General features: G+C 30.7%; 1 protein-coding gene across 2 annotated transcripts in view; it reads right to left on the bottom strand.

Annotated features, from left to right (window-relative positions):
* The window catches only part of LOC136981541 (uncharacterized protein C2orf42 homolog), a 28,041-nt gene extending 17,302 nt beyond the window's left edge, over nucleotides 1-10,739 (bottom strand). The window contains exon 1 of one of the 2 annotated variants that reach the window (XM_067277848.1): nucleotides 10,631-10,739. The gene's annotated coding sequence lies outside the window, so the exon portion shown is untranslated. Of the gene's footprint in view, nucleotides 1-7,289; nucleotides 7,361-10,630 lie in introns of those variants that run through there. The other variant, XM_067277850.1, reaches the window with a different exon arrangement.
* Between the last annotated feature and the right edge of the window lie 1,938 nt (nucleotides 10,740-12,677).

Genomic DNA, 12,677 nt, shown 5'->3' with positions numbered 1-12,677 from the left:
GAATTTTTCATTACTTATTCTGTGACGAAACTGGGGAATCCCCTTTCTTTAAATAAATGTATAGTAATGACATCTTGCTCATTGTAGCGACTGACAACACCGTCTGTACTGACTTTGACTCAGGTAAAAGAAATTACTTATATAAGTGAAGTTGCTGAACTAATTTTAATTCATACTGCAGCCTCAAGTAGCTTCTCCAACATTATTACAGCATGCCTCATTTTTTTTAACTTTACCGGCAATGACAGCAGAACAAAGTTTTTTAAAACTAAAATTAATCAAAACTTATTTAAGAAACAGCATGTCACAACACTGTCTTAGCTCTGGTTATTATATATCAATTGAAAAAATAATAGCTTGTCAACTTGATCTGGAGAAAGTGATTGACCGATTTGCAAATGAAAAAGCAAGAAAACAATTTTGAAGTTTGTGTCCTCCATTTACAATTACTCTATAGATGAAAAACTGAAAAATTCATTTACTGTTATTTGTTTTGAGCACTTAACCGTCTCGACTTTCTTTTTCAACGATCATGAATGCCTTGAAAACATCATCTTTGCAATTGTCAATTGTTGTCAAGTAATGTCTAAGGATTCTTAATGCCTCTGGCATGAGAAAATGCAAAATTGGATTCTGGTGTGACGTCGACATAGATTGTATATTTTGTTTTTGTTTATCTACTATTATTTTATACATAAAAATACATAAAATGTTACGGCATTTTTATTAATATGTATATATATATATATTAATAATATTAATATATTATTAAACATATTAATTATATATTAATAAATAAATTAACTCCCCCTCCCGAAAAAAAAAAAAAAAAGTTCGCACCACACGTGCGGAGTGAATTCATTTTTTCAGGAGGGGGTGACGACTTATCGGAGTGTGGGACGGCAAAAGTATGTCGACTTATCCAGTGGTGACGAGTTAAACGGTGTCGAGTAAACCGGAGTTTTTTAACATTAATGCCTATGTAAGTCAGCCGGGACCACAGAAAAGTGAATACTTAACCGATGATGTCGAGTTATCCGGGTGTCGACTTATGCAGACTTGACTGTATTTTGATTTAATAAATTTTTTTAATTTTTAAAAATATCGCATTTGTCAGTTAAGATTATTGTTAAAAGAAGAAAATTTTATATTTTAATACTGTAATTGAAAATACCATTCATTGTTAACTATAATTATTCTAATCAACAAGCAGAACTACAGCTTTATACAAGAAGCACTTACTATATTACAGGAAGATGTGGTTCAGATCCTATCTGGGACAAAACTTATTATCTAGAGTTTAATTATTTTTTCTTTCATTTATAATACACATTTAATTCTGTGAAATTCTTAAAAATTATAATAATTTAAAGTAATTTTTGACTTCTTACAACTAAAAAAAGAATTTATTATTAGCTCAAACAATGCTTATGTAATCTCAGCTTTAGCTCTATTCTAAAGCATTGATTTTAGAATGATAAAGTAATGAAGAATTATTGTATTAAATATATAAGAATTTAAATATCATAAAAGATAAAAATCTGATTAAATAGAGTTACTTTTTGACCATTTTATGATGAAACCTTTCTAAAAGCCTACAAAGAAAGATTGAAAGTGTTTGTAAACTTTGATTCTTGCAAAATGGTTGTTGTAAAGTGACTGTTTAATCAGACAGTCTTTTTATGACATTTAAATTATTCTAAATACAATACATAACCAGCATCTTTTACCAAAAAATACATATAAAAGAAAGCAATTTATGAAAAGAATTGGATATACATGTTAATAATATCATCTCAACTAATTTCTTGAGTCTGACATAATTAGTTTTTCATCTTTATTTTGGTTTATTTTTTCACCTTCAGGGATAAAACCACACTGTTAAAATTTTAATTTAAAATGAATAATATAAAAAAAGAATTAAGATGTTTACAGTCTTAAAGCAAATAAATCAATTAGATTCTGATTGCACATTGTTTATTACATTAATTGTATTAACATAAGGCATTCTCATCTATTGTATACATTGTCTCAAAGTTAATTCGAGTAACAGAAGCACAGTTCCATCATTTGAAAGCTTCAAATTATTTTATTTCATTCACACTAAAAACAGCAATCTTATATTTAAAAGATCATTCTATCTATCTGTGTATTAATTCAAGATAATACATACAGAGTTGTCCAAAATGAATTCTATCATTTTAAATTGCTGTAATTATGTTAATTATCCAAGAAGTACAAAAAACATACACCTATTGATAGAGTAATTGTCCATATTTCATCTCCCATTTGCATTCAAACACGTCATTGTCTACTACCTCTAGGAAGTGCCATAAATAAAGATGGTAACTTCCCATAGATTTCCCCTTCCCATTTTGTATTCTGCAGTTTGAATGAAAAGTCAGAATTACTCATCATTGTGCAACACAAGTAATCTGAAGGAACTTTGGACTTTGGATTAAAGGAAAAGAGGGCTATCCGTACTTAGCATCGGACTTAGCCCTACTGGAAGCGGAAAAAAGAGAATAAGAAAAGAGAAGTTAAGCGGAAGAAGAAACAAAGAAAGATAGGAAAGTGTGAAAATAGCAACCGTGAAGTCCCCAAGAGACCCCACGGGCATCTGCATCGCCATTTATTCAATTAAAACAAGATGCAATAGAATACAAATGTGTACAGAATTAACAGTAAATCTGAAGGAACTGTAGAATTGTGGCTGCCACTGGAGGAGTGATGACGGATATGCCATGGCAAACATAGGAAAAATTTGAGGATTGGTTGGATGTGTGCTATGTGACACGAGGTACACACAGTGAGAAATTATAATGGACATATATGAAACTTTGATGTTTTTCAAGCATTTTAATGTACCATACATTACATCATTCTCAACAATAATTAACATAATTACAATAATTTAAAATAGTAGAATTCTTTTTTGGAAAATCCTCTTAATTATTATGTATACAGGTAAAATTAAATGATACTCATTTATCAGTTACATTTCAAGTTTTAAATTTGATAAAAATTGTCAAAATTCTTTACATCTACTTATCCAATTTTCAGGTAAGCTACATATTATATGGGGTGACTTTATTAATAAAACAATAGTTTATGAATGGTTTAATTACAGTCAAACCTCCAACAAAGACTAACTTTAAATAGCAGCCAACTCCAAACAATAGTCATTTTTTATGTAGATGTCAATGGCTGTTGTTCAGAAATCAAATGTCACTATTATTTGTTATATTATTGTTATTGATATTGCTATGTTTATTTATGAAATATATAAAATCGTTGATATCATATTAAGTTAAATGAATAAGAAATTCAATTTTGAATTTAGAAAATGCGAAATTTCTAGAAATATTCCAAATACACACTGAAGCTCATAACAACTGTTTAAATTTGGCTGAAATTGTGTTGGAAAAAGACAACTGTTGTATAATGAATTTAAATTGCCACTTTTTGAAAAATCAACTTAATAATCTACCAATTAGATCAGGAACGTCCACACCGCGGCCTGCAGACCGCACTGCAGCCCACTTAATATTTTTTATGTGGCCCACTGCACAATTTTTTAGGTACATTTTCATTTATTTTCATAAAGAATGTTGTTAAAAATTATTCTCGTTTTACTTAATACACGTTGATGTCATAATGATGTAATTGGTGCTAGAAAACTACTACCCCACATGCATAACATACTGTTGTGAATAATTCTTTTCATGCATGAAAAACATCAAAACTGCTGAAAAAATAGGTTGATTGATTCCCATTTAACTAACGTTCTTAGAACTAAGACTAGTACCATAAAAGCAGATATTCACAATATTATATAAAGGAAGGCAACATTAGAAATCACATTGAATTTATTTTTATTTTGTGTGAGTATAATTTTTTTACAGTCAATAATACAGTACTTTATGTAATTATATATATTTGTTATTTGTTAAAATTTGACGTTCACATTTTGAACTTTTTAAAAATATATATTTATATAAAGCATCTTTGTGGCCCGCTGAATATATGTAAATTTCTAATTTGGCCCACTAGAAAAAAAGGTTGGACAACCACAAATTAGACAAATTAATTCCATTGCTGGCATGACTTAAAATTATCAAATTCATTGGTTGTTGACAGGATAAACTATAGCTAATGAATTTGATAATTTCAAATCATGCCAACAATGTAAGCTTATGACTCCCATTCGAACAATCAAAAAAATCTGACAATGCTGATTAATATGAAATTAAGTTTGTAATTAGGCTGCAATTTTAAAAAATTGTAGACTTATAAATTACCACTGTCATCCATCCATCTTTCCTTAATCTCAATAAGTTAGATAAATGAAATCTAAGACCAGTTATGGAAACCTTAGGGGAAGAGGCCCCAAATTAACTATATACTAACTTCTGATGCAAACCAGAAGTCATATTATTTCAATTCAAAAATTTTCTCCAGAAAGGAGTTAAATGACTGGCAAGACTCCATTGCTAACAGAAAAGTATGATGTACAGGGGCAAGACACTACAGTACTAATTTGAGGTGGAGAACATATATTTTAAATTAAATAAATTAAAATTATGATTAAAAATTGCAGTCTGGCATTGTGACTATGTCACAATAAATAATTGCTTGTTAAGTACAATAAATTACAAAAATTCTGAGAAGAGGATAAAGCTTGTTAATCAGATGTAAACAATTTTAATTACACATAAAAGATAGAAAAGGAAATTCCTGAATTTTATAGTCCTTTACACTAAATTCCAATGTTGCTATTATTTAAAATTACTGAATTCTTTGGCAATTGTCAGACAGGTTAGCTCAACTGATAGTACTAGATTATTTTTCTAAAGATTAAACAATCTGAACCTGTTATCTCTGGGAAACTAGCAACTAGTTAGCTTATCTGTCTTTAACATTTAGAAAAAATTGCTTAATTAAGTTAAATACTTTAGTTAGTATATCATAAACAAAGTTCTCCATTAAAAATTTTATTTAATGTGTTTTAATTAAGCTCAAAGTTTAGTTTGCAAGATTTGAACTTAATTGCCTTACTTGATCTTGAATTCTGCTTGAGTATGAAACTGTTCATACCACTTTTAACTCAAAACATCAAAATAAACCTAATTACCTTTATGAAACAAGTAAAACGATAAATAAATGTAATAAATATAAATGAAAGAGTAAGTACAGTACATTAATTTCAATTAGTAGTCTTGATGAATATACCAGTCTACACTTTAAAAAATAAATGATAACATTTAATAACATCACATAATAGATCAAAACTCAAATCAAAATCCTGAATTTTATGCTAATTTTAAAATAATATGCATCCATATTTCAATGTACATCTAAAACAGAATGTAACTTGTAACCAAACATATTTAAAAGCTAAATTATTAATTAATAAAATTATAAAATTTTGTCTACAGGTAGCCAGCTAGGCCACAATCTTGTGCATGGATTAATAAACTGAATTTTGAACTTTAATATAATAATTTGAAATATTCTTGAAGAAAAACGTGATCTAAAGTGGGACTTGAGCCTACAATTTATTGAGTAGATGCATTACCAGTTACACTACTCAGCTCTTTGTTCACTAGTCTAAGCAGTAAACAGAAGTTGCAGGGATGAGTCCCCTTCCAAATCAATCTTATCTTCCAGAATTTTTTAAACTAACTTCTAAATTATTTGACCAAGCACAAAATGATGGCTTAACTGCCTACTTTTAGATAAAATTCTGTAATTTAATTAATTAATAACTAACTTAGTTCTACTCTAAACTGCTGGCTCATAGATATGTTTGGATATTAAACTCAAGTTATGGTTTATTGTGTTTATATTATGGATAATGTAATTTGTCTTGCAAAAAGTTTTTGATGTTGTAATTGTATTTTGATTTGTACAAAATTTTTTGATTATTCAATACTTGTTTTGAGAATGTGACAATGGATATAAGCCAAATATTCATTAAATAAAAAACATTTTTAACTTATTAATTGAATTTTGCCTCTATAAATAAAAAGAAGCATAATAATTTATTCAAAACTCAAAATTATGTTTACTAAATCACATGATTGATATGGAAATTACATGCTGTCATATTACCTAAGAAAATATTGCATTGGTTCTATATATGGCAATTTAAATCATTGCCTGGCAACTGTTTTTGTTTTTTTCACATTAAGTCATTTAACAACAAATTTGAATCTAGTTTAATAAATTGTTTAACAATTTCTCTTAGTTTTAAAAGGAAAAAATTTGTTAGTTTAACATTTTGAAATGCAATGAAATTTTTCAGGAATTATACTCTCATCCAGGAGGAGATCGTCAACTACTTTAGGTTGAATTACTTTCAACCCCTTAGCTGCAGCAGGCCCTTTTCTATCTGACCAGTGGGATGGTGGCATTTGAATAGGAAAATCAGCGAGGTTGAGGCCAAAGTTTTAAACGCAAAAACGTGTACGTCGGACATTCGGCACCACTTTCCCGTAAGCCTAGAAGTTTGACAATGGCGTTTGGAACATCGAGCATGATTTCACTGACTATCCAAACGCCATTGTCAAACTTCTAGGCTTACGGGAAAGTGGCGCCGAATGTCCGACGTACACGTTTTCGCATTTAAAACTTCAGCCTCAATCTTGCTATTACTTAATAGAAAGTTACCAGAGAGCACAAAATATCTTTTTAGGCTTTTAATGGATGCAGAGTTTAAATATTTGGTTCCTTTTTAGTGAAATTTGGTTGGTTGGTGATTACCATTTCATATCCGGTTGTAAATGGTAACTTAGAGTTAACATTAAAAAAGTTTGGATGTCTTGAATTATCTTTTTGTGTGGGCAAAGTCAATGACTACTTTCTATTGAAAAACATTAATTCCCATCTATCTGACCAATGAAATTATGCCATTCCATACCATCAAATTACTGCAACAAACAAGAGAATGATAATCTAAAATAATGAAATTTTTAATATGGTTTCATTTTAATGTTCGTTCTCACTTTTTTCCCCTGAAAGTGCTGAGCATATTTTCTTTTATATTATATATAAAAATATATATTTTAATTACTATAAAAATTATTTGAAAATTAAATAAGATAAAATCAAAATAATTATAGTATAAGCATAAACAAACTGTTTAATTGAAGCACTAGAGTGAAAAAAAAACAATCTTGCAAATTCATTTCTTTCAATGAGTAATATATATTTTTACTTTATTGTTGAAGCATTGATTGTTGTTATAATTACTTACAGTATCAAATGAAAAGTGAATTCATACTTACAGAAAGCAACATAAAGTAAACCTCCAGAACAAACATAAAAAGGAATCAAATATTTGAAATGTAATAATCTTTCAACGTAACAATATTCCTTCTGATAATTCAAATAAATTAGTCTTTGTTAGAATTTCATTATATATTCTTTTGTATTCCTGCAAACATTTTTTGCAACAAAAAATAAACTTGTAATTCAATTGAAAACCTTTTATAAACTTTTTTTTGCATTAACTGAAACAAAACTACTTTAAGGCATTTGACAGATGAACTCAGACTGTATATAAGTCTGAAAAAGAGAAAAAATTATCAAATGTTCTAGAATCCAAATATATATAATTATACATTGATAACAGGGCTTTGGAACCAGAGTCAGTCAGAGCTTTCAGTTTTGCCTAAGCCCAGAACCAAACATTCTTTAAAAGATTCTTGGCTTAGGTAGTAATTTATTTAGTTATTTATGAGAAAGTTTTGACCTTTTCACTTTGAAAATATTTTCTTAATCTAACCAAAGGTTCTCTAACAACTTACATTTCTGACCTACTACCAAGGATATATTCCAAACATATCCTGTTTATTTTTTCAAAATTAAGCAAAATTAATTTATATTGACTAATATATAATACAATAAGATGGACAGCACTCTAGTAGCTTTTAGATAATAATTAAGATGTTACAACATGAATTTTGTTCATATGTCAAGCACTGTAATAACCTTTATAAACTGACAATTGTAAAAACAGAGGAACCACTTTTCAATCAGGTATGCGAATAATGATGATAAATAACTGAATGAATAGCAGTTAATTTTTTATTAATATCTCATTCTCTTTTCTGTAATTTCATCTCCTTTAATTAAAATTTAATGGATATGAGAATATTACTAGAATTACTTATTGTTATATGTCAGAGGAAACCAAATGTTGTCATGATAGGAGCCATACATCAGAAAAATGCAAAAGCTGAATTCTTTATTGGAATGTTATTTTATTCAATGAAATAATTTATCACTTTTAGCCCTTAATATTGTTTTACATTAGTCTAGATCAAATACAAAATCTTTAATGATTATTTAACACCTTAGTGTAGATAATCCTGTAGAGTTCTTAATAAGGTGTTAAATAATCATTAACGATTTTGTAATTTAATCTTGTTCACTGGTGTGATAAGCCCACATTTATATGTGTGTCTATTTGATCTAGACTAAATGTAAAAAAGTGTTATTTTATATAGGCTATACATAGTTATCACTGTTATGTTAGGTTATTTTGAGTAGGTATGTAAGAAGAGTATTTAAAAAAACCAAGCAATAGAAATTAATTCATAATAAACCTTTTTTCTTTTTCATCTAAATGCATGCCAATATTTCTTTCATTACTTACTGGTTTGTGGATTTTTAGTTGAAACATTAATTGTTTAAAATTCAGTTCATATAAATGTACTCTTAACTTTCAGTTTCTCGTTCAAGTTGTGACATATGCTTATAATCTGTATGTACAGTACATGATAATACACAACAGTCAGCAAACTTACAAAAATACTGTGTATGTGTAAGTAGTATCCCTCAACTTTATAAAAAAAAAAAATTGCATAAGTGAACAGGAACTGCAGTAAGAGTCTAGAAAGGCAACATGTGGCTCATGAGTCACAGTTGGCCACTGTTGTTATACTTGATCAAAATATTTATTTATATAAACAGTAGAAAGTGACAGAAATATATTATAAACAAATTTTAAAAAAGAAAATGGTTTGAACAAATTACTCCTACCTCAAGAAATTGCACTTAAAAATATTAAATGTTCTGCTGGAACTAGAGTCAGAGCCATGATCAGGACCCCTCCTTCAAAGTCCTAATTGGCACATTTGTCTTACTACAGCCATTAATTCAAATCCTTTGCCTCAATTTGAAGATATTGATAAAATAGGAACACAAAGTGATCCAAGTTAAAGAGAAAAAACAAGATCTGTTGATGATGCAGGAACAGAAGTTGATCTCAGTTCAGGAAAAAGGAAAGTAGAAGCATATCTAGACTAAAAGAAGAAGCAAAAGATCTCACAGAAGGAACAATCAAAATAGAAAGAAATGGAGAAAATACTCTCATTCTTAGAAAAAATAAAGAATAGACATTAACTCATATATTAACCAAAAAATAATTTTTCAATATTCCTCACATATTTTAGCAATTTATGTCAAACGTACTATCAACTTAATATATATTTATGCATTAGATAATTCCTTATCTAAAATCAATTTCCTGCGTTATTTATAAGAAAAATAATTGCAAACAAAACAATAACTAATTATACAATTTACTCAACAGTTTTCAAGTGGATAAAACTAATAAACACCGATAGGTAAGATGTAAACTCTAAATGAGGGGTTTGCCAACTTCCAAAATTATAGTCATCTCATATAAGCAAATAAGTCAAACAAACCATACCCATACACACAACTCTTGGCGAGATATTTGGCTCCAAATGTCAGTTTTTACCACGTACCAATATTCTCCACGCTCCACATCAGTCAAGGCTCGTCATCTGATGCTCTGTGATTCAGTGTTGGCCATTGCTCGCACCTCAGGGGCGAGCCCCCACATTCCCCTAAAACTATATAACATCGAGTACTCCATGAACTCCCAGTCGAATGGGCCACTCAAAGCCGGCATAGCAATGTGGGCTAAAAAGTCAAATACGACAGTCTTAGCAGAGTGATGTGACCAGGAAGTACACCAATTTTGGAGGGCCATATCCGACCAAGGGTCACACATAGAGGTACAATTCATTTCACTTTTTTGCTCTAATAGATATAGTCTGCAGCTCTGGTAAGATTCCCAATAGCGTCATTCAGAGGCGTAATTGTACCCATCCAACACCTAAATAGGGACCAATTCCCATAGAAAGCCCTCCTGGAAGGTACCCTCTATTGGATCACCCATGGGTCGCAGCATCCCATCCCCAACCCAAGAATTATACAATTTCCTAGACACATCAGACACCTCAGACAAATTTAAATGCAAAAATTACAATAAAATCTGTGCAAAATCTATAAATTGCATTCAATATTTAATTTAAACTGAATTTAAGAAATAAATGACAATGACAATTTAACATTAAGCACAATCAATTATTCATTCATTCACAATTGTAATTTAATGTCATCTGATAATATTTTAGTATCTAAAAGTTTATATTTGTTGCATTTGACGGTAAAAGTGACTGATTATAATGTTTTTAAGTGGTATTTTTACATCAACATTGTCTTATAATGAAGTAAGAAGTTTGAAAATGTTCCTGTGCATAAATTGTAAGTTATTTATAATATTTTATGGTATTAAAAATTTTATAATTACCTTTCCACTAATGTTTTTTAAATATTTTATGCTTTTACTTTCAAAATGCAGAAAAAAAATAAATTTTTTTGTTTGTTCAACTTTACTAAGCAATGGTTACGTCGGCGCCCTCTGGTAAGAGACATTCGACATCCGTTTCGGTATCGTCTGGAATTTAATGCCTAATAAAAATATTTCATAAATGTTAGTTCTAAATAAATTTTATTTTATATAGATTTATATAAGTTATTAATATAATAAAATCTTGTCTTTGAGCAACCGTTTATATATTGTAATGCATAATGCATTTTTTTTCTTCTATTCCTCTGTGGACATTTTCATACTCAAGTCGTGTGAGTAGGCATGTATTGGAAGTGCCACGTGGTACCAAATCGTTCTGTGGATGGTCTCATTCAGTGTTCCCAACCCTATCCTATTAGTCTTTTCTTTTCTTCCTTCTTCTCATTTCCTCTGAAATTCTTCATCCTTCCTTTTCAAAGGCTATGCTGTAAGGTTGGGTCTTCTACTCCTTTCTACTCTTCCAGTAAAGTAGTGTTCCCAACCGTGGCGACTTGTGGTCACAATAGCGACTTTTAGAGGGACATAGCGGCGACCGCAGACAAATCAGTCAAAAATAGCGAATTTTGAAATTTTTAAATTTATTTTTATAGTATAGGCTGTGATTGTCGTCGTGACTATATTCCTAGTCAGGCCGAAGCAGCTGGATCTCGTTAGGCGCCAGAGGAAAAAGGCGGGAATTCCTCGATATCGCTGACGTCACCACCGCGCCTGCGGACGTCACTCTCCGGCGGCGTCCGCGGGCGTTCGCGCAATTAATAGTTTTCAAATTTACAAATTTTCCTCTACTTTATAGCGCTCTCTGGCAGCGACTAATAAAACTACGATAGACAAAACTGTATTTCTAGATTTACTACAGTGTGCAGAGCTAAAAATCTGTAAAGGTAACATTTTGTAACAAAAATAAATCTGCCCGAGGATTTTTTCAAATTGCTAAATTGAAAACGTGGTAACTGCCGAATAAAATCTTAGTCCCGAGGTTATAAAAGGCATGCATAAATTCTATGATATCATTTTCTGCTTTATGGTCGTATGCATATGTGGTGTATACCTCAGTTGCATTTGTGAAGTTAGCCGACTGGATGTGTTTGTCAGGCCGTCGCACGGTCACGACTATCATGTGGGGGGGGGGGTGGAAAAACTCTCTGAGACAGGCTTTCTATCTTTTAACCCGTTTATTTTCTAATCTTTTAACCCGTATTATATTACAAAAAGTTTCTTACAACGTTTTGCAAAGTTTCGTCGTAACACAGCTCGAGGAGCAAGTTAGAAGTCCATATAAGAGTCCGACATTCAGTAGAAAGTTCTTCCTTCCGTCCTTCGATGACGGCTCCGGGACGTGCGACACAGCTTCGGGAGAAGGGTGAATCTGAGCGAAGCATGACGTCACGAGAGAACGACGGTAAGTCCCAGGAGTCAACAAATCTGTCGTTGCTGCTGCAGGATCATAAAAATTGCTGAAGTGGAGCACCAAGAATCAAGAACGTCACGTTCATAATTCGCGCGGTTTCATAAGTTTAACACCCAAAGTCGCCTTTTCATTGGTCTCTCATCGTCACCTGGTGACAACTCAAAACCTGTTAGAGGGCGCGGGAGAGGTCAACGTCGCGACTAATCCCGACTCCTCTCTAACCACGTTCCCTGGACTTTGGTCTTTTCTACACAATTCATCCTTTGTTTTAATATTTTACAAAAGAAAAAAACTTTCATTGTTCACTCGAGACCTTTAATTCTTCCTGTTCGTGTCTGAAAAGGAGATGTTTAATTTCTCGATTTCTCGGCTTAAAGGTCCACGGTCCACATTCTGACCTTATTTAGAATAAAGAAACGCGGCTTTTATTCTAGCTCGTTGAGTGTAGTTTACAACCTATTCCATTTATGAAAATTTGAATATAAAAAATAATTTTAGTTTTAATTTAATCTATATTAAATTATTTCGTTTATGCTACGAATAAACCTTCTGATAGTAAAAATAATCTTCAAATATTTC

This window comes from Centruroides vittatus, unplaced genomic scaffold, assembly GCF_030686945.1.
Source record: "Centruroides vittatus isolate TY-2023 unplaced genomic scaffold, ASM3068694v2 contig_767, whole genome shotgun sequence".
Taxonomy (NCBI): domain Eukaryota; kingdom Metazoa; phylum Arthropoda; class Arachnida; order Scorpiones; family Buthidae; genus Centruroides; species Centruroides vittatus.
This window is presented reverse-complemented; position numbering and strand designations above follow the sequence as displayed.